This window comes from Sarcophilus harrisii, chromosome 1 (genome assembly GCF_902635505.1).
Source record: "Sarcophilus harrisii chromosome 1, mSarHar1.11, whole genome shotgun sequence".
In the NCBI taxonomy this organism is placed as follows: Eukaryota; Metazoa; Chordata; class Mammalia; order Dasyuromorphia; family Dasyuridae; genus Sarcophilus; species Sarcophilus harrisii.
This window is the reverse complement of record NC_045426.1, coordinates 31,667,002-31,690,884: the sequence shown is the minus strand read 5'-3', so window position 1 is coordinate 31,690,884 and position 23,883 is coordinate 31,667,002.

Sequence of the window (23,883 nt, the reverse complement as noted above, 5' to 3'; positions counted from 1 at the left end):
GAATATTTTGGTTCTTCCCAGCTATAAAGAAAATAGTCCCAGAATGAGTTAAATTCAGCAAACATTTATTAAACTCCAAGACAATATGGTAGAGTAGAGAAATGACTTTGAAATCTGTCTGACATATACTGTCTAGGTGACAACTCCCTAAATTGAAGCTGCTGCTTTGGGAAAGGGGAACTCTTTCATTGGGAGCTTCCTAAATTGATGAAATTATAGGTCAGTTCCCATCCTTCTCAAATAAAATTACAAGATGTTGTGGAAGGTGCTGAGGATTAAAAAACAAAAACAGAATATTAACAACAAATACTTACATAGCTTCTTTTTTTTAATTAAAGCTTTTTATTTTTCAAAACATATACATGGGCAATTCTTCAACATTAGCCCTTACAAAACCTTGTGTTGCACTTTTCCCTCCTTTCCCCCACGTCCTCCCCTAGATAGCAAGTAGTCCAATATATATTAAACATGGTAGAAATATATGTTAATTCTACTTTCTTGCCACTACCAAAAGGCCTGCCACAAACCTTTTTGCACATGTGGGTATGATCTCTTTGGGCTTAATTCCAATCAGGATTTTAAGATAACAGGATCATACATATAGAAATGGAAGAGATCTCTTCTCAAGGTGGAAGAACTCTTCCTGGGGGTAGGAGGGAACAAACATTTCTTCACCGTGGTGACTATTGTTTCTGAGTCCTGCCTCAAGATCCTTCATCAGCTTCATATATCAGGGAGCAATTTTAGTGCAACTGGACCCACAGAGACTCCTGGTAAGACTGTAACCCTAATCAGACGACATGCTTTACCTACTGTCCATAGTTCTCCAATTACTTTTGTTCCAGGTGCAAAACAATTACCTGAGGCAGTTAGGTGAATAGCTGATAAAGAGATAGAATGCTGTGCTTGGAATCAGGAAGACCTTGAGTTTGAACTAACATGGACCCTTAGTAGCTGTGACTTTGAGCAAGTGATTTATCTTCTCCCAGTCTCAGTTTTATCATTTATAAAATAGGAATAATAATAACATTTATCTCACTGAGTTGTTATAAGAAGGAATTGAGTTAATATAAGGGAAGAACTTCATAAAACTTAAAAAACTCTGTAAATATTAGTTATTATTATTATTATTTTACAGCTGTGGCCCAAGCCATCAGGCCGTTGGGGAATTCAAGAAAAGCCATGGCTGCATTTTGGCTGCCATTTTGGCTGTCCAGTTGGATTTGCTCTGGTTTTTCGTTGTCATTCTCCAGTGCCTTTCCCTGACACGTTCCTCCCTTGCGTATCACTGAAAGAGGCGGCTGGGATGTAGGCACTACACCCCGTGCCTGCCAATGCTGGCAGGTGGTCAGGGCTTGTGCCGCCCCAAATTGGCAACCCCTTAAAAACACCACCACATGGCCCGGGGGCAGCCTCCCCCTTTGATGGCATTTCAGTGGGGAGGTGGAATCGGCCCCACACCCACCACCTGCTTCTCACCAGTGGAGCTGCCTATGGTTTGGGGAAGGCAACAGTGGGAAATGTCCTGCTCTTTGTTCTCTGCAAGTTCAGCAATAGCTTAGAAATGTCTCCCAGGTGGCGGCAGCTGGAGTCACTGACCAAGAGACATTTGATGCATCTTAGCAGCCCTAAAGGAGTGTCAGGTCATTGGTCTTCGTGGCCCCAAGTGCCCGGAGAGGGGGAAACTCCAGTAGTGGCAAACGTGAGAGATAAATGGCCCCCGTGCAAGTGTATTTACCAGGGAGGAGAAAAATGAGGGTAATGAAAGCATTAAGAAAGAGAGGGCATGGTAGAGGGAGCTGCGAACAGCTGTTCTCACCCTTTTATATGTTCTAGACCTCTTTGGCAGGCTGGGGAAGGTACAGAACTCTTCTCCAAATCCCGTTGTAAATCCATAAAATAACACACATAAGACAACAATTATACTGGGATACAATTATCCAAATATTTTAAAAACAAATTCAAAGACTAGGTCTATACTCAGCTAGATCTTAGTTTCATTAATTCTAGGGTGAGAAGGAACTTTAGGGGTTTCTATACCAACTATTTTTACAGGGCAGGTAATTAATTTTTTTATAAAGCTTTTTATTTTTAAAACCTATGCATAGATAATTTTCAGCATTCACCCTTGCAAAACTTCGTGTTCCAAATTTTTCTCAAAAAAAGAGTCAATGGCCTTTTAGGTCAAATCTATCTCTAAAGCTATGGACGTCACATTACCAGGAGACCGCTGGTGTGAGCTAGTGTGCTGTGGACTTTACAGCCCTTCCCATTGTTGCCTAAGGAATCTCCTCTCCCCCATGAAGCTCTCAGAAATACCTGTGGCAGAATACTGAACAAATGCTGCTTGCCTAAGGCCAGCTGTGCGTACCTGTGTGTACCTCTTCCCCTGTCACAAGGAAAGGGGGAAATAAATGAGTAGACAAAACAACCATTAGTGGATAGAATGATGGATGGATACAACTTGACTGTGGGTTATATTTCCTATTAGGAGCTCCCTACAGTCAATATTCTCCCACCTATAGGATTTTTACAAAATCCCATAGGAAAGACATCTTATTCCAAATTTGGGGATGTGTAATACTTGAGCTAATATGATGCACACACACACACACGCACACAATTCCTTTCATATAGGGTTAAAATTGTGTTATCCCAGCATCCGGAAAATCCACATAAAATTTTTTGGCCCTCCCTTTGTAACAAAGAAGAAACTTAAATTATTATGATATTAAAATACAAAGTATGTTGATATTATTTAATACATATATATATATATATATATACTTAAAGCATTTATATGTCATCTACAGCTCCTCCAAAACTCCCCCAAAATTCCCATTTAATTTCTTATGCCAAACTGTGATATATTGAAATTGCTTTGGGGAAAGTCAAGATGTAGAAGGGATAACTATATATTATATATGTGATAGAATCACTTGAGATGTTTCAAAAGGCTGTTTTCTTTGCTAGCAACATAAAAAACTTTATGTTCTTCATTTTAAAATTTTGCTTGAAAACCTGAAAAAATTCTATGATGTATGTGGATAAAGAGATAGCCTGGGAGAAAGGGGATTGGCATTTGATAGCACAGTAGGTGTTTAATAAAATGTTTATTGATTGATTAGAATTAAGAAGACTTGAGTTCACATATCACTCCTGACACTGCAGGGAAGACTCTGGGAATGTCATAAGTTATTGATTCAGGACTAGAATTAATTTAACTTATTAGAGCTTCAGTTCCCTCAGCCTCCTCATTGTATAGATAAGGAAATTGAGACTCAAAGACATTTAGTGACTTACTTGGGCTCACATACCTAGTAAATGCCAGAGACAGGATTGAAACTCAGGTCTGACCCCTGCAACACTCAGAGAATCTGCTAAGTCACCTAAAGCTTTAGGCAGCTCTGCAAGATTATTAAGTCCCAGAAGAGCTGCCAGTGGGGTAGAGCCTGTGGTAATGTGAAAAAACCAATGGTTTGAGTCCTCATTCAACTCCACTTTTGATGACTATTGCTGAGACCAGCTCACTTCATTTTATTGGCTTTAATTTACCTGCCCTGGATGATTTCGGAGAGGTCTGGAGAGACTTCCATGAACTGACTCTTATTTAACAAATAAGAAAACTGAGGTCCAATGTGATTGACTTGCCAGAGTCATACAATTAGCAAGTATATATGGATGGATTCAAATTCCCGATTCCAACTTCTGAACACTCTTTGCTGTTCCACGATTCCAAACTATGGAACATTATCAAATTAAAAAGGATCTCAGAGTCATCAATCAGACTGAACCTCATTTTATAGATGAGAAAAATGAATACTAAGGAGTTGATATGACATGATCAAATGATAGCTGTCATCATCATCACCTGCTTTTCTTTTTATTTTTTTATTTTTTTTTAATAGCCTTTTATTTACAGGATATATACATGGGTAACTTTACAGCATTAACAATTGCCAAACCTCTTGTTCCAATTTTTCACCTCTTACCACCCCCCACCCCCTCCCCTAGATGGCAGGATGACCAGTAGATGTTAAATATATTAAAATATAAATTAGATACACAATAAGTATACCTGACCAAAACGTTATTTTGCTGTAGAAAAAGAATCAGACTCTGAAATATTGTACAATTAGCTTGTGAAGGAAATCAAAAATGCAGGCATCACCTGCTTTTCAATATTTGAATCAGATTCTCTCATAAATTTGGAGCTGTAATATTTTGGAATCTGTGATTTTATTTTGTCTAATTGTTTTTCTTGATTTTTTTTTTTTTTTGCTTTTCTCAGGGTGAAATTTATTACTTCATTAAAATTTACCTTTTCGTCACTTCACAAACTATTAAGTAGTTATTATTGTTCATTTTTTCACTTAATAGTATTTTTTTTCCAATTACATTTTTTCCATCAACATTCTTGACAGTTTCTGATAAAAAGTCAGGCAGGTTTTATCCAGGAGTAGATAGATGAGCGATTTAGGAAAAGATCCAAACAATTACTTCTGTGAAGATATATCTATTAAAAATAATGAGTGCATATATTTACCAAGTGATTACTAATATTTGTTAGGAAAGACATAATATAGATGAATAGGTTTAAGACCTACATCTGACATTAGCTGTGTGACAACAAGCAAGTTACTTCACCTCCTCCCAAGGGCTTCCAATAACTCTCCATGGCTTTAAACTATATATAAACTCCAATCAATATAGAAAGAGGCAATTCTCATAATAAGAAAAATCACATATAGGCCAATTCCAATGGACTTGTGATGGAGAGAGTCATCTGCATCCAGAGAGAGGACTCTGGGACTGAGTGTGGATCACAACATAGGATTTTCACCTTTTTTTTGATTGTTGTTTGTGTTCATTTTCTCCCCTTTTGATCTGCTTTTTCTTGTGCAGCGTGATAAGTATGGAAATATGTTTAGAAGAATTGCACATATTTAATCTATTTTGGATTACTTAATATTTAGGGGAGGGCAGAGGTAGAGAAGGAAGGAGAAAAATATGGAACAGAAGGTTTTGCAAGAATGAATGTTGAAACTTATCTTTGCATGTATTTTGAAAAATAAAAAGCTATTATGAAGAAAAAAGAAAAAAAGACAAATCACAGGTCATTGACATGTCCTTTGAAGGAAATATGTATATAGAATAAGATTTAAAGAAATACAAGCATCTTTGTACTAATTAAGTGGTAAACAGTTTTTAGTTGAATTTGTTGCCTTTTGTGAAGGAGTTACCAGGGAGGTATTTTGGTTTGAGAAAAGCTAGGGAGGGGAGAAGTTAGAATCTGCCTCTGGATTAGATGAGAGTACAGGGAAGAAACTGCTACTAAAAAGAAATGAGTTTGGTTCAGAAGCTTTGATGCAAGGCTGGTCCCATCACTTCTTTCCTATTCCAATGAAAAACTAGGAATCTTGTTTTTTTTCTGAAAGTAGAAGGAATCATTAATCAATAATCAAAGGTACCCAGGAATACTCATGTCTAGGGACTGGAAACCATCAGTGAACAGAGCTGGTACAATTCAGAGAGTTGTATTCAATTGAACATCAAGTATAATTTTCTCCCCCAATTCAGATGCCCATTTTGTGTGTGGGTACTGGTCCAATATCCACCATGAGTCCAGAGAGTAGTAAACACCCAAGACACCCCCACCCACCACAGAGAGAGTGCCGCCAAACCCAAATGTTACAGGAACTATTGCTACCTCCCACTTTCGATGGTCTCTTTCCTAGTACATGTTCCTTTGCCCCAGCCAGTTCTATAACTACCAAGTAATGTCGTCTATGCTGTTCCCATTTCATGCTTCCAAACAACTCAATTCTTGCTCCTCTCTGTAGACATGTTGGAGCAATGAACCACTATATTTGCCAGTAGAGTGGAGAGTGGTTCCTTTCTCACCTTCTACCTCCCAACCCTACAATACCCAGAGTGCCTGAAAGGGTTCCATCTCTTCTCCCCAATAAACTAGAGAGGAGGGGAGGTATTTTTCATGCACATTTAAAATATTAATTTCATTTCTATGCTTTTATGTGTAAAATTAAATTTATACTGTTCATAAGTGACTGTGAGGATGGTTTGAAAACCTCAAATGTTGAAAGCTGATAATGTTAACTGGTTTCCGTAGCTTTGAGGTCAGCTTTTTAATCTGCTTTGTCATACTGACTCTTAAATCTGATAGAATTTTAAACAATAACTGATTACTCAATAGATCACCAAGGAATTTAGTGCTTTTCATTATTGGTTTTCGGGGAGAGCCTGGGTAGGACAGAATGCTGGATTGGGGAATAGGTGCTCCTTACAACTGATTTGCTTGAATTAAGGTCACACTCAAGGCAAAGAGGGCTCTCTGGTCCCTGGGTTCAGATGGTCCCACCCTTCCCAGTGCTCACAGATGGGGAGCTCCAACTGGGTGGTGTATAAAAGGGGGAGGTCCAAGGTCTTGGCTAAAACTGCCCCATCCCCATTTTGGAAGCCATCTGGCTTCCTCTGGCAGCTGTGGAAGCCTGAAGAAAAGAAGTCAGTCTTCTCACCTCTTTCTAGTCCTGACATCTTGCATTGGCTGGTCAGAATCAGGTTAAGAAATCCTCAGTTTTCTTCCTGATATCATAGATATACCTGCTTATAATTAAATCTTAGAAGAGGAGGAGAAATAATGCTGGATCTCCTTTCATCTCCAGTGTAGAAAAACATACTGGATGGAGGCAACTAGGTGATACAAATGATCCCAAAGTTATCTTTAAACTGGAGACTGATCCTTATAATGGCAAGTGCTAGGACAAGATTCAGAGACTGGACAGACCTAGGAAGATAAGGGGTGGCGGAGTTTAGAGCTCTGGGCTCTGTGTGTGACCCCCAAAATCATTTAATCTGTTTGCCTCAGTTTCTTCATCTGTAAAATGGGGCTAATTATAGCACCTACCTCACAGGGTTATTATAGGGATCAATTGTAAAATACTTAGCATAGTGCCTAGCACATAGAAGGTGCTTAATAAATATTTGTTTCTTCCTTTGGCAAATGCTGTGTTCTCCTGAATAGAATTTAAATGGGCAGAGACATTTTTTCATTTTATCTCTGTAGCCCCAAGGGGCTTAATAAATGAATGTTGAGTTGAATTGGATTGAATTAAATTGGGTGAAATTCTTCTGGCATTATCTGGTGTGGCTGGACAACACTATTCAGACAATATGGTCCTGTCACTCCTACAGTTTTATGTTTGTCCATATTTTATACATCAGGAAAGATATGGCTTATTTTCCCTCATCTCTCTCACTATATGGTACTAAACATAGGCCCTAAATCTTAAAAAAATCTTAAAAAAAAAAATCACTGAAGCAGAGGGAGAAAACCAATAGTGCTCAACTCAATTCAGTGCAGGAGAGGGCATTTAATACAATCTAATAAAATTCAGTAACATCCCATTGATCCAGGAGATATGATTTCTCAATTTGACTTGTACTATAATTCAAAAACATTTTCTTCTTCTGTGATACCTTTTTGGAGACTTAGAGGGATTAGTAGTAGCTTTAAAAAAAATTCAGTATTTGCTTTATTGGTCTTTAATTTCATTAAATCTTTTTCATCTAATCTTTCATTAAAGATTAGAAGTTAAATGATCTTTATGTCTCTGTTATATCATTATGTGACAAGGGTGATAATTATATAACTTCATTTTATGGAATAACAATTTGAGTTACATATCCTAAAAAATAGTAAAATAGCTTTTAAAATGTATTTACCTATATTTGATAGAGGTCAGTCTTCTCCCTGATGTTGATTCGTCTTCCCTTTCTGCCATCACCAGTTTTCCAAATCAGTGATGCTTATAAAGAAAGAAGGATGTTATGTATCTTGATAGTACCTTGATATTTCAATAGACCTCTGTTTGTTATTTATATCCAAGGATGCTTAGTGTGTGGAAGATGTGGAGTCTTCAAATTGAATACTGGGAAAAAGATGAGGGAAGAGGGGAGGTAATGAGAGTGGGGGCAGAAAGAGAAAAATAAATGGCATGAGCACCGACTCCTGCAGGGAATTGTATACATTTTGAGATTTCTTTTCTCCTTTTAAGTTCAAACATTGGATACTGGCTCATGGCTGAAAGGTTTTGATCATTCTTTCTGATTTCTGCTTTGCAGACTTGAGGAGGCATGTAGTCCCTGAGCAGTTGCCAGTTCTCATAGAGAGCAATGTCCTTGAATGATACAGTGGGTAGTTGTTGGGCTGTGACAACATCAGTGTTCTTTCAGCAAGGGACAAGTGGTCTCCCAACGGAGAATTGCTCTGAGACAATATTTCAGCTGAAGGGCTCAGAATCTGTGGCTACTGTTGAATGCTGGATCAGAGCCAGGAGAATGAAAACCTTGACCAGGGAAGGGGATTATAACTCCAACATTTTGTGTTGGTCTCTGCTACAGTTCACCCCCCAATCTAATTAAACTACTTTCTTTTTTCTTGAGGTATTCTATATGACAAGAAGACTGAGTGATTTGTTAATGATGGCTAAATCCAAAAGGGTTTCTCATGGGATGGGGGCTAAGCCAACATAAAATCTCTTGATTCCAAACACTGAATAGGTTCAAAAATAATAGGATCCAGAGATTATCCATAAATCCCCCCCCAAAAAAAAGCCTGTTACACAGAATATTAAATAATCATGCAGTTGCTGTTGAGAGGCAGCATATAGTAGTTAAGAGAAATCAGAACACCTTGGTTCAGATTTTACAGACATGACCATGAGTAAATTTCTGAGAAATTGTTCCTTTATCAGTAAAATGAATATAATAGAACTTGTTCTACTATAATGATATTTGCCCAGGGTTGTTGCGAGAAATGTGAATTCTTATTGTATTGGGGAATCATGTAAGTTTCCACTCAGTTTAAACCTTAGTCATGACATATTCATGCTCATAAGACTTGCCCCAAAAGGAATTTCTATTCCCTATTTGTGGTGGGGTGAAGACTATAAATTGTAAGTCAATAGGTTAATTCTATTCTCCTCACTCTATACTTTAACTAGATTACAGAGCAGAATGAGAACATCTAGTAAGGGCATTAACTTCCTCCAAGCCCTTCAATAAATCCAAACTAAAATAATGAATCTTGGAAACATGTGCAGTAATGTCAGCATATTCCTGGGCTTGTAGCAGCTTGAAATATTGCCTAGCTCAGGGTCTTGTTTTCTCCATCGTGGGAGACTGGCACAGTCCTGTCTGTGCCCATGAAGGCCGGAGGCTATGAGCACATAACACATTTGGCCCAGTGCTAACCCCACTTCCTACCACTGACTGTACTTTCCACTTGATAAATAATTGAAAATGGATCATAAGATGCCTAGACCAGACATCCCCTGGAGGTTAGGGAGGGTTGAAATGATTGCTGACAAGGTTTGCTCATTGCCTTGAATACCTATGGACAGTTGGGAAGACCTCCAATGAAAGCTGAGCTCATTTATCAATTTATTTATGGAAATGGTTGAATTGTATTCAATTAGGACCACAGAAAATGTCTGCTCATATAACAAGTACGTCTAACCTTACAGTCCCTAACACTGGGACTTAACAACCGTTAGTCACTGGCCCTTTAAAATAGGGATCCACAGTAGTGTCAGTCATGGCTTTATATTTCCCATTAGATCAGGCAGTTAGGAGATCTGAAGTGGGGGGAGGAGAGGGAGGTTTAAGGAGGGAAATGGGAAAATAAAGAAAGACAAGAGACAAAGTTTCAACTGCATCGGATTGTAAGACATTAACAACCAGCTCTCTGGGGAGAGTATGAATGCGAGGCAACTGTTAAATGAATTCTGCATTATTAGCATTTCCCCATCATTTTCTTGTGTATAAGCAATTAATAAAACAATAGATTAAACCTTGGTTTGTAGCATCTGTCGATTTTTGTATCAACCGTCACACTGACAGTTTAACAACTGGCTCTTCTGCAGGAGTAATTTGAGTTGACTCCAGTGCTCTTGCTTTTGGGGATACTTTTTAAAAATCAGATACTTGTTTTAGGTGGATTTCAATAGAGAATTAGTAGCCAGATGGGGCAGCGTCCATCTGCCAGGAAGCCGAGATTGGGTCGATCATTGTAGCTAGGCCATTCTGACCTGCAGAAGGAGGAGGGCAATCTGGTGGTCCTGTATCAATATGGTGACCCTGGGGGCCTTGGGGAGGGGGTGAGGAGGGGAGGAGAGAGGAAAGGCTTCTTCTCTTCTCCATGTACATTAGGCCACAGATCTACAGATAAATAATTGTGTTTACACAGGTACCTTATCAACCCCAGACTTCTTAATGTTTTCTGACTCACTACTTGGTGACATGTTACAGCCCCCCACTTTCCATGTATTGGAGTAATCACATTTTTTAAACAATGTCACTCAAAAGATAGATTATTGAAATGTATTTACTGAACTGTTGCATTTTTGTTTTTCCTCCCCAGTTATTTCTACCTTCTGAATCCATTTCTTCCTGTGCAACAAGAGAACTGTTTGGTTCTGCACACATATGTTGTATCTAGGATATACTGTGACATATTTAACATATATAGGACTGCTTGCCATCTAGGGGAGGGGGTGAAGGGAGGGAGGGGAAAAATTGGAACAGAAGTGAGTGCAAGGGATAATGTTGTAAAAAATTACCCAGGCATGGGCTCTGTCAATAAAAACTTATAATTATGAAAAAAAAAGAGAGACTCAAATGAAAACAATGAAAAAAAACCGTATTTATTGTTTTATTGTCTGCAGCATTTGGCTCAAAGACGTTGCCCATTTCCTTCTTTGGGGGGTTGGCTTGGGGAGTGGGCAGTGCTCTTAGATGTAAGTGAAATCCCTGGAAGAGTTATCACTTTTGAGAAATATATCATTGCATCAAGTGAGAGCACTCCATAAATAAAAGTCAGCTTCCATGTCTGGTTTCACATCATGTAGAAAAGAAAAATTAAAATAAGGGAGTTTATGTCTGTGCTAAGAGGTTATTCCCTGAAATCCCTACTGTCTTTCTCATGGATTATTTGCTTTATAGGGCAAAAGCAAGAGGAGTGATGGCAAGAATAATTACAAAAGGCTTTCTACCTTTTTCCGGATAATACAGAGATAGAAGGCAGCTGCAAGAAACTCTCCAGCTGGAATAGATGAAGATCAGGGAATCTGAAAACTTTTCTCAGGCTTTGCATCTCAGTCCCTGGGACTTCCTGAAGAAAGAGGGGTTTATAAAAGATCAACTTTACACTTTTGCCTCCAGGGTTTCATGCTTAGGCACTCAGCCTTCCAGACTAAAATTCACTCACATTTGTTTTTTTCCCCTTCTGGAAGTGGGTTTTTCCCTTTGTAGAAGTTTTTATTTCTCTTCAAAGCTGAATTCTTTGTCTGTCTCAGCCCTTCAAGAGTTCAAAATGCCTCAACCCTAAAACAATGTTTGCTAATACCAGGAAAAGGATCAGTCCCTTTCTTTTACTCACCTTCCATAGCCTCAAAGACAACTTCTACTACATTTTGAGCCCCAATAATATGTGAGCTAAAAGTTGATATTTATATAGCATTTAGAGTTTCACAAAATGTGTTACACATTCAAATGACTAATCAACAAAAATTTATTGAGTATCTAGGTATTAGGGATTGCTGTTATTGTTCAGTTGTGCTGACTCTTCATGATTTTCATAGCATCCATGGGGCACACACAGGTGAAATGACTTTCCCCTAGTAAGTGTCAAAGACAGGATTTGAACTCAGGACTTCTTGACTTCCTGCCCTTCCATCACCTTTTCAGCTATTGATCATTCAGATTCTTCTGGGGTGGCAAGGTTCTGTGATTCAGAGACTCAGAGATGCTGGATGTACAGTCAGGACTTGTGACTGTAAAATTTACCTCAAATATAGATAAGCATCAGGGACTCCCTCAGAGCCCTCTTGTATCCCCAAGAGCCAATATAAAGCCCTCTGCAATTAAAGGTCTCTATCACCTGCCCCCTTCCCATCTTTTCTGTCTTCCTTGCATTCCCTTCCCCTCCACAAAGTCCCAGATGCAGCTACACTGGTCTTCTTGCTGTTCTTCCCACTATCCATCTTCCATCTTAGTGCCTTTTCACTGGCTGTCCCCATGCTCTCATTCTTCATCTCTTTCTCCTTACTTCCTTCAAGACTCAGTGCAGATCCTACCTTTTACAGGAGTGTCTCCTGGCCCAAACCCCACCCAGTACTCCTGCCTTCCCTCTGAGATGATCTTCCATTTATCCTGTCTTAGGCAAACATCCTGCTCATCAATAAAATAACCTGGAGAAGGAAATGACAAACGTTCCAGTATCTTTGCCAAAAAAAACTCCAAATAGGGTCATGAAGAGTAAAAACAACTGAAAAAAGGGTGGAAGGAAGACAGGATGAACATTTATTAAGTACCTACTATGCACCAAGCATTAAGCTTAGCACTTTACAATGATAATTTTATTTGATTCTCACATCAATCCTGGGAGGCAGGTGTCATTATTATCTCCATTTGACATTTGAGGAAACCGGAAAAAAGAGATTAAAGGACTTTCCTTAGTAAGTTAGTAAGCTATAAGAAGTCAGATTTGGACACGTCTTCCTGATTCCAAGATTCAGTGTTCTATCTACTGTGCTAGCTACCCAACTGCCTCGAGATGAAAAAGATGATGAAAAGGGTCACAACAAATTTTAATTAACTTGGTTCAGGTTATTCATTGTTCTTATTAAATAAAGTGTCACCTCCTTGATTTAGGAATAGCACTTGCTTTATTCTGCACTATTCTGATTCAATCACATATTTACTGCGTTCTTACTTGGAGATTGGCTACAGAAGGTTTTTACTGTATTATTACTTTCGTTTTTGAAAAGTTGTCAAATTGAATGAATTGGGATTTGGCATGTAGTTTGAAAAAAATACACTGGTTTATTGAAAAATCAGCATACAGCTTTTCCTGAAACATCTGCTACTCCTTTGTGATTATATAGAACTAAAGAATTTCCATGGGCCATATGGGGGGAAGAGTATGAAACAGAAAATCTGAAATTGAAAAAATTAAATCATCTAAGTCCTAAATGGGCAATTTGATTGTTGGAATCAAGCAAAGTCCTACATATCTAGCATGGAAGTTGTTTGTCAAAAAACAGTAAAATTTCTTTTCCATGATCAGCTGGATGCTAACATTGAATTCTTTTACCATACAAAACTGAAAGATTTGGAATTTGAATCATGAAGGCATCATGTAAGATGGAGCACCATTTTGCTGATTTCATGAGTTATCACTGTTGAAAAAAAATTACTTTGTGGTCAACCTTCCAATAATTCCAAATGAAGTCATTTCTCAAAACAAACAAACAAACAAACAAACAAACAACAACAACAAAACAGCATGCAACTTAGGGCATTGTCCATAATCAAAATACTTCCCCTTGATGGAACTTACCAGACTTTGCACTTCATTGACATAATTTTTGAGAATCCAGGGTTACCTTTTTATGTCCTGCATGGAGAAGGGCTAATATATGTCAATTATCAAGAAAAACTCTACATCATCAAGAAATGGAGGGAATGTGAGTTTTTTCAATTGGAAGTTTTCAAGCAGTAACTAGAAGATCATTTGTGGGGGCTGCAGTGATTCATTCTAGATTGTGGGTTATGGAATAGTTGATTACTCTAAATTCTGAAGGGAAGATCAATCCTTGCCTCAAGAAAAAGATTCTAAGCCTGAGTGGAGAGAAGAATATAAATATAAGACTATATATATATATGTATATATATACACACACACACATAACATACATATTTATATGTATGTTTATGAACATATATATATGGGATAATGGGTATCCGAGTCTTTTTTTTATTTTATATATATAAACTAAATCCCTTATGTGTGTTCAGAGGTGTTTGACTTGGATTTGTAGCCCAAAAAAAACACTGCTTATGAATCACCAAATGTATGCATCAAAAAATTTTTTTCCCACTGGATAATGTTAAAATGTATTATTATTCCAGTTCCCTTTCAATATTTTATTCTGCTGGGAAGCATTTTTAGTAACATTTATCTAAAACTCAGGTGCAGTTTCTTCTTGGTCTAGTCAAGTAAATTCTACTTGGGGAAAAAAAGACATTATAAAGCCCAGGCAATTTGGAACCAGGGTATCTGGATAACCTAGAAAAAGACAAGGAGATTGGGTTCTGGATCTAATTTTCCAGAACAATTAGTGGGATTAGGAAAACTAGATGAGCACAGGAAGCTCAAATTAAGGGAATGCTGGGAGTTGTCTATTTGTCTCATGCAAACTAATCCCCCAAAGTTTTGTTATTGTCCATGCTGACATTCTCCACTCAGATTCAGTGATAAGGTTCCAGCATGGCAGGAGCTGTGTCTTCCAAGCCTCCCTTTAGGCCATCTGAATCTATTGAGCTAAAAGCGCATAGGACTTTGAATAATACCAGCACATGAAATTGAATTTTTGTAAAGGAAATGGCAAATTATGTGATAAAATTTTTGTTCCCATTCTATGCATGCTATATTACCATATGATTATAAACAAATGTATAAACACTAAAAGACTCCTAAATATGTATAGACTTACAATTTTTCTACTTTTCTGCTGATAACCATTGATATATGATCATATGTTGTACTGATGTAAAATAAAAAATAATACCCACATTTTAAAAATAATTTTATAGGTTTACTCAAGAATTATAAGATTTGAAATTTAGTGCTGGAAGGAAACTTCCAGCTGTAATTCACTCAACCTGAAACTGAGGCACAGAAGATGACTGGTCCAACTACACCTAAAAACTAAGTAATAAAGACAAGACAAACTTCACATTCAGTGCTCTGATAATTCTGTCATATGGTCTCTGATTAGAACTCTACTCCCTCTGGCTTTTCTCAAAAATCTACGTAGCTATTTTATAGATGGAAAAACCAAAATTACTTTCTTTTCTGAATCAGAAGAACAAATAGATTATAGAACTTTCTTTGGGGTACTTTCAAAGGGAAGAAATAGTTTATGGCCCATTGACAAGATCATTGCTCTCCAAATGAAGTCTGCCTCTAATAGACAAATGAGTCTCAAAAAAGCATCTTTTTTTTTAAACAGTAAAATTCTCACATTTTCCCCTCAAGGGCTAAGACTGGTCTGTGAGCATGAAAATCAGACCAATGGATCAAGATGATAAGTTATAATTATTTATGCACATTAGAGTTCAGAGTGTGTTTCTCCTTCATCAATAACCATTTTCCATGATTCATTGAGTTCTTCCTGACCCATGTCTAATGGTCCTCCTGATCCACTGCACAAAATAAAAACCAAAGAGAGAATAGAAAAGACTGCTGGGAAAATGCCACAGTAAGAATTTACATATTAGAAAATGAAAATTAAGGAGGGTTTTCCAGCATCAAAAGTGATATTGAATTGTTTTGAGAGGTAGCGGCTCCATGACTCTCTATTCTTCTTGACTCAAGTATTACTGGAGTTCTAACAATGCCAAGGTTTCCTATTGAAGGCTGTTCTTTCCATAAAAAGAGAATCCTTTAAAAAACTCATATTTTAATAGCATGCGCAGCTCAGCAATGTTTCACATAATCCCAGAGGACGTATGCTTCAACTGTCACACTTGCTTGCTTCCTTCCTTTTAAGCAGTCATTTAAAAAGGAAAAAAAAAAAACAACCTTTCCCTGTGAAAATCTCTCTTGCTTCCAATGAAATTGGATAGCACTGTATGTGGCAAAAGGGAGAGATGCATTATCGCGTATAGTCAAGGAATTCAGAGTGTGATTAGAAATATGTGCTAATTTCATGTGTGTATGTAGGATTATGGGGAGAAAATGATTATCATTTTCCTGAAGCATATTTCGATAAGTTGATTAAAACATGATATGAATGAATATTAATAAATCAATGGAGGTAAATAGCATCTCCTCTACCGAAGAGACCATAAATAAGGGACATAAGTATTTATGTAGAAGAAATCATTAAGATTATTATAGCCAACACACCGCCTACGGGCTTTCATTCTTTATAAATCAGTTTCTGATCTATAGAAAAAGGAAAGCCCATGTTTTGTTTTGTTTTCTTAATTAAGAAAGTCTGTTACAATCAGTGGTCATTATTTTATTTTTACTTTACCAAAGGTAACAAATACAGGGAGAAGTATAGAAATTTAATTGAAATGTGATTGAGGAAAAAACAGACTTGGTTTCTTCTACAAAATTCATAGTTTTAATTCAATTCAGTCAACATGGTTCGAACACCTAAATAAGGCACAAAATATTATGGCACTTTAGGCCGGCAAGATCAGTGTTCACAATCCTACTTCTCAAATATCTTAGATTAGTGACATAACAGATCATTTCTATTCTGAACAATAAGAAATTAAGTGACTTGCTTAGAGACATAGCTGTAGTCTATGTTGGAGATGGCTAGGTGGTGCAGTGGATAGGGAGCTGGATCTGGAATCAGGAAGACTCATTGTCATGAGTTCAAATCTGTTCTCTGATACTAGGTGTATGACCCTGGGCAAGTAACTTAACTTTGTCTGCCTCAGTTCCTCATGTTTGATAAGAAAACTCCAAATGGGAACACAAACCACAATAACTCTGAGCAAATCTTGAGGACTCTTGAGGACTCTAAGTTACAGGGAATTTACCAACCTTCACTGGTAGAAGGATTTTTCTCACCTGGTAGTTGCTTATGACAAAGTAATTACAGGTCCAATCTCTATTGCCATATACAGGCACTGGGAATCTGAAAAGAGATATGAAACAACCTTGGTTTTTTTTCTTTCTCTTTTGAATTTTTCTTTTTCTTATTTTCTTATTTATTTTTTTATTACAGCTTTTTATTTATAAGATAGATGCATGGGTAATTTTTCAGCATTGACAATTAATTGCAAAACCTTTTATTCCAACTTTTCCCCTCCTTCCCCCCATCCCCTCCCTCAGATGGCAGGTTGACCAATACATGTTAAATATGTTAAAGTATAAGTTAAATACAATATATATGTATGTATATATATATATATATATATCCAAACAGTTATTTTGCTGTATAAAAAGAATCGGACTTTGAAATAGTGTACAACTAGCCTGTGAAGGAAATCAAAAATGCAAGTGGACAAAAATAGAGGGATTAGGAATTCTATGTAGTGGTTCATAGTCATTTCCCAGAGTTCTTTCCCTGGGTGTAGCTGGTTCAGTTCATTACTGCTCTATTGGAACTGATTTGGTTCATCTCATTGTTGAAGAGAGCCACATCCATCAGAATTAATCATCATATAGTATTGTTAACCTTGTTTTCAAAGAGATTGTGATGTAAGGTAGAGAGCAAGTGCTCATTTAGTTATAAAATGAGAGGGAATAAGATGAGAAAAAAGCAAAAGTCTAGAGAAATGCTATCCAAATTTTGGGGAGTGAGAAATGACTTTCACTTAGAGAAGAGTAGGGTTGACCTGGCTATAATGTTGACTCTTTAAATGAAATAGATTGAAAATAGACTCAAAGTAGTTGAAACCAGATTTGTAAAAGGCACAGAACATCATAAATTAGAATTGATGCTTTATCAGAGAGAAGATAGGAAGCAAGTTAGGACTTATGAGAAGAGGGACTTCATCATTCTGATGCCTATTTGCCTTGGCTAAATTAAAAATTAGATGTATCACAAATTAGAGGAGTGATATAATTTGGAGGCTATTTCAGTCATCTATGTGAGAAGGAGTAGGGGTTTAAAGTAATACAATTGCAGAAAGTATGGTGGGGGTAGAGACAATGAGTGAAGAAATATATATTAAACATTTGTTAAAAGTCAGACACTGTGCCAAGTGCTGTGGATATGAAGTCAAATAAAAGGGTGAAGGCAGAGGTAGAAATAAGAGGACTTGGTTTCTGATTTGATGCATGAGATAGGGAAGTGAGAGGGAAGACTCAAAGATGACCACAAGGTTCCATGTCTAGGACATGGAGAGTTGGGCATGAAAAGAAATAGAAAAATTATCAGGAACAAATTTGGAGGGGATGGTGGGCAGAAGAGAAATTAATTTTTTCCCCACTTTTCAAGTGTAATTTGGCAGTAGGAAGTCCATATGGGGATAACTAGAAGGCTCCTGGAAATGTGGAATTGAAACTCTGAAAAGAGACTGGGAGTAAAAAATCAAGTCTCTCCCCATTCAAATCCATCCTTCACATAACTGCCAAGTTGATCTTCCAAAAGAAGGGAACTGAGCTGACCCTTTCTTGCCCCATTCTATAAAAGGCAGCATTTATTAGGTCAGTTATAAATTATGAAATCCTTTGTTTGCCCCTCAATGACCTTCATCACCTATCCCCCATCTCCCACCAATCTTCTTAGATCCTTACTCCATCATGTGTTTTTTGCTTAGCACAAAGCCTAACACTTAGTAGGTGCTTAATAAATATTTAGGATAATTCTAGAATATGAGGTGTTAGGGTATCATCATACCCTGCCAGGGTGAATGCAAATTGGGAGCATAGTCCGAAAAAAGATATAGAATCTTAACCCCCTATAATTTCCAAATGTTGCAATTAGCACTTTAAAGAAATATATAAATATATGTGTGTGTGTTCCTGAGGAATTTTTATTCACTGTCTAATTTTTATTTTTCATTTAATGATTATATTTTAGTACTTTGTACCAGATTTTATAATGTAGGAAATAGTAAGTGGTCATATAATTATGACCATAAAATTATTATAATTAATGATACATTTCTGTACATTTAGTAATGATTTGATTTCAAACACATATCTTTGTGAATATTCTCCAGAGAACAGAAACTTGTAATGTCTTAACCATTCTAGATTTGATGCAGGTGATTACAATAATAATAACAAAAAATTAATGTCACTTGGTTTAAGCAAGATTTTTTTTTATCTTCCTTTCCTAATTAGCAGTCTTTTCTTTAGCCAATAAGTGCTTGTATTTATTAATTTGGAGATAAATAGACATCAAAAAATAACTTGCGGTAGTTTAATTCTTTTTTTTTTTTTTTTTTTTTTGGCTTCACTGTTGTTGATTACATAGAATAGTTAAATTTAGAAGCAGATGGTTGGATATTATTATTTTTTTTTAATCAAAGTTTATCCAAAGCTTATGTGCTTTCCTCTCAGATGTTTGATTAAACCACCACCCTTTCTTTAAACATGCTAGTTTTGGGAGAAAGAACTCTGGATTGTTGTTTTAGAATTAAAAGGAATTTTGAGTGTCATTGTTTGAGTCATGTCTGACTCTTTTTGACCCTGTTTGGGGCTTTTTTTTTTTTTGACAAGAATACCAGTGTGCTTTACCATTTCCTTCTCCAGTTCATTTTATAGATGAAGAAACTAAGGCTAATAGGATTAAGTAACTTGCCCAGGATCACCCAACTGAGATCAGATTTGAATTTAGAAAGATGAATCTTCCTGACTCCATACTTGGTATTTAATCAATTGCACTACCTAGTAGTTAGAAAGTGCAAGAGACATTTGCAAAACTAGAAAAATTTGTTTCTTCATTATTTAAGTTAGGAATTAATACAGTTTCTGTGAGACTCAATAACATAATATGTACAAAGAGCTATACAAATTTTAAAATTATACAATATGTGTATTATTTACACATGTCATATCTATGTGGGGATGCATTTATATATGTGCACCTGTGTTTTGTGTATGCTTGTATATATTGTATGCCCACATAAATATATACATCTATACATATATAAATAACATATACATAGTTCCCAGTTTTTTACTGAAATTTTAAGCTATTAAATCTTTAAAATTTTTGGGACACTCTATATACATGCATCATTACACACATACATGTGTATTGGAAAACATATATGCATACACACGTATAAATATGTATATATGGTTAATTAGTTAGTTGTTGTCCTTCATTCTCAAAGAGCACCAAAATGACATCACTATGTTAGAGTGTAGTTATTGTGTGTCTGCCTGTGTATGATCAGACCAATATGGCTCGGAATGCTTTGCCACGAGTTGGACACAAATAGTCCCTCTGAATATTTGAGGTGGATTCTCTAACTTTGAGCATCTCCTGTTTCCTTTGGGCTAATTCAATTCTACTTTGCTCATAGAGCACAGCCCCTTCTTTGAAAAGGGCACACCAAGCTGGGCGGTCCTGTGTCTCCCATGTCATACAATTGATTCTGAAGTTCTTAAGAAATAAGTTGAAAATGTTCTTGTATCATTTTTCTGACCACCCACTTGCCCAGTGTGAGTTCTTCATATATATATGGAGTTGTGCTCTCTGCAGGAGTTTAGCTGCAGCAGTTTAGCTGTGAATGCAGTGGTTAAGTTCACTTACCTTGGCAGTATACCTCCCAGAGGTGTCCGCATTGATAATGAGACTGACACATGCATTGCTGGAGCTAGCTCAGTGTTGGGAGGCTCTGAAGGAAAGTGTGGAAGAGGAGAGGAATTGGGCTGACTATCTAACTGGGGTCTACAGAGCCTTTGTGCTGATCTCATCATTGTATCCTGTGAAACCTGAAAAGTATACCAGCAACATGCCAGGAAACTGAATTGCTTCCATTTGAATTTGCCATGAGAAGATTCTGAAGATCACCTGGCAGCCTAATTCACCAGATACATATATACACATGTACATATATTCCATTATTATTGAATGACTTGCCCAGTGTTATATCACAAGCCAATGGTGAACTAGAATCTGGTTCCCATGTCTCCTGATCACAAACCCAAGGCATTTTTCTTTCCATACTTTCTACCTCCTCATAATTGTATGTAATGTAACTATTGAGAAATAATGAGCTTTAATTGTTCTGGCACATTTAGGAAGATAATCTTAAAAATAAGTCATTCTGAATGTGCTAGTCAGGTTCAGAATTTCAAAGAACACAGACAAATCCTCACCCTCAAGTGGTTTAACTGCAGGGTTTCTTGAATATTGTATCAACTAGGCAGGCACACTCAGTCATTCAGGAAGAGAACAAGAAAGCATCCTCTTCACAGCCGCCCCATGGGTCCCCATCTTTAACTGGCCTCAGGGAAAGCAAGCTGTGTATACAGCTGCTCCCAGAAGGTTGTCTCTGTCCCAGCAATCACCCTGATCCCCATGTGGCCTGCAGATCTCAGAGGCTGAATGGGTTTATACTGAGAGAGACAAAAGGAGTCGGTGTCTCCTATAAATGCGTCCATATCAAGTAAGCCGGCAATCAAGTAAGCAAAAAAATAGGCTGGTAAAATTGCTTTGGAGTGAGGACCCACATTCATGGCTGGGCATCTCCCTTTAGCCGTCTCTCATTGTATGTTCCCCGCCTCCTTCCACTAAGTAGCTTCCTGGTCTTCCTGGCCTATATCACCCATATAGAATGTATTATATTATCTATTTTTTTCATTGATGACTTTAGATCGCCAGGATAAAAATAATATTTTCTCATGTCTCTCTGTGGCCTCTAAAAACAACAACAGAAAAAAAAACAAACTTATTTTGGTTACTTTTTAAAGAATGCAATTGGTATTTCCTTTCTGTTTGCTTATTGTCCATATTGGTCTCTCCTAAAACTTCACTCACGGTAATGTGACTGTAAAGGGTCGTAGTTGCGATGGATTAAATATTCCTACCTTTTGAATCCTATGAGTCTTATACAGAATGGTCCATGAGATGGAAATTAATTGGTTGGATGACTTGGCAAAACACAAATCTACCCTGGGGGAAAAAAGCAAGACTCTTGTTTTTAGAAAACAATATTCTTAAAATATGCTTCTAGGACCGTGGGATCACAGACTGAGAGCTAGAAGAAAACTTAGAAGCCATTTGTCTAATACAACCATATCATAGAAAGGGAAATTGTGGCCCAGAAAATGAAATGCTTTGTCTAATATTGGCGAGATTTCAAACTGAGAGCTTTTATAGGAAAGCAATACTATGAAAGAATAGGGAGGCATTTTATTTACTCAAATGTGAAAATATGATGTCCACTGTAAAAATATCTGGCATAATCTCTTTTAATACCAGGAAAACTCACTTCTCATTATTATTGGTTGCTCGATTGTTGACCTTCATTCTCAAAGAGGATTAAAATGACATCAGTATGTTGGGGTCAAGACACAGCGTGTCCGACTGTGGCTGATCAGACTAATACAAGTTCCACAGGCTCTGCCACAGGTTGGGCACAAATAGTCCATAGGAACATCTGGAGAGAAGATAACTCTGAATTTGAGCATCTTACGTGTCTTTTGAGCTACTGTAATTCTGCTTCGCTCACGGAGCACAGATCCTTCCTTTAAGCAGTCACGGCATGCTGGGCGATCCTTTGCGGGTGTCGGCCATGTCTTATAATCGATCCCAAAGTTCTTCAGAGAAACCTTGAGGGCTCACTTTTCACTATTACATTTAGCAAGTGTAACAACCAGTATTTTACTAAGACCAAGGCAGATTTAAGATGGAGAGTCTATCTTGGCAGAAATTGGGCTCAGAATCAGACATTTTAATTGAATAGTGGACAGGCAATTTTCTAAAGTAGCAAAGTCAGCACATCCCTTTAAAAATTAGGAAAGTTCTTCATCTTGCCATGGTCAAGAACCAACTTTATGTTGCACTTACTTTTGTGAAATGTTTTATAGGAATTTTCTTTGATCTCTGTAGCTATCTCTTATCTTTCTTATGAGCTCCAGGTCTGAATTGCTTATTGTTATTATCTATAATAAATGGGTGGTATTGTATCATTTCAAACTCAACAGACCCACAATAGAATTTGCTTTCCTTACAAACATATGCTTGTTTTAAATGTCTGCCTTTGTCAAGGGCACCAGCATCCTTCCAGTCACCCCAGTTAGTAATCACAGTATCATCTTGCACTCTTTCTTCCTTTCTCATTCCTCTTTTCCCACCAGTTGCCAAACTTTCTCAATACTATGTCCACAACATCTCTTGCATCCATTTCCTTCTCTCCTCTCTCCTCTCACCACCCCAGCTCTGCCATCTTCAATCCTTGCTTGGATTTTTGCAAAACCTTCCTGATTGGTTGCCCTCTTTTGATTCATCCTCCAGTCACCAAAGAATATTTCTTTTTTTTTTTTATTAAGTACTTTCTTTTTTTCTTTAAGCTTTTTATTTTCAAAACATATGCAAGGATAATTTTTCATCACTGACCCTTACAAAATCTTATGTTCCAATTCCTTCCCTTACCCTCATCCCCAACCCTAGATGCAAGTAATCCAATATATGGTTTTTTTGGTTGTTGTTGTTGTTGAATCCAATGTATATTAAATGTGGTAAAAAATATATGTAAATATTTATATAATTATCTTGCTGCACAAGAAAAATCAGATCAAAAAGGGAAAAATGAGAAAATAAAATTCAAACAAATAACAAAAGAAATGAAAATGCTTTATTGTGATCCACATTCAGTTCCCACAAACTTCTCTTTGGGTATAGATGGCTCTCATCATCATAACATCATTGGAACTGGCCTGGATCATCTCATTGTTTAAAAGAGCCACATCCATCAGAAATGATCATCATATAATCTTGTCATGATGTACAATAGTCTCTTAGTTCTGCTCATTTCATTCAGCATCAGCTCCTGTAAGTCTTTCCAAGCCTTTCTGAAATCATCCTGCTGATTGTTTCTTATAGAGCAATAAATATTCCACAACATTGATATAACATAATTTATTCCGCCAATCTCTAGCTGATGGGCATCCACTCAGTTTCCAGTTTTTTTGCCACTGAAAAAAGGCTGCCACAAACATTTTTGCACATGTGGATCCCTTTCCCTTCTTTAAGATCTCTTTGGGATATAAGCCCAATAGAAACACTGCTGAATCTAAGGTTATACACAGTTTGATAACCTTTTGAACATAGTCCCAAATTGCTCTCCAGAATGGTTGGATCAGTTCAC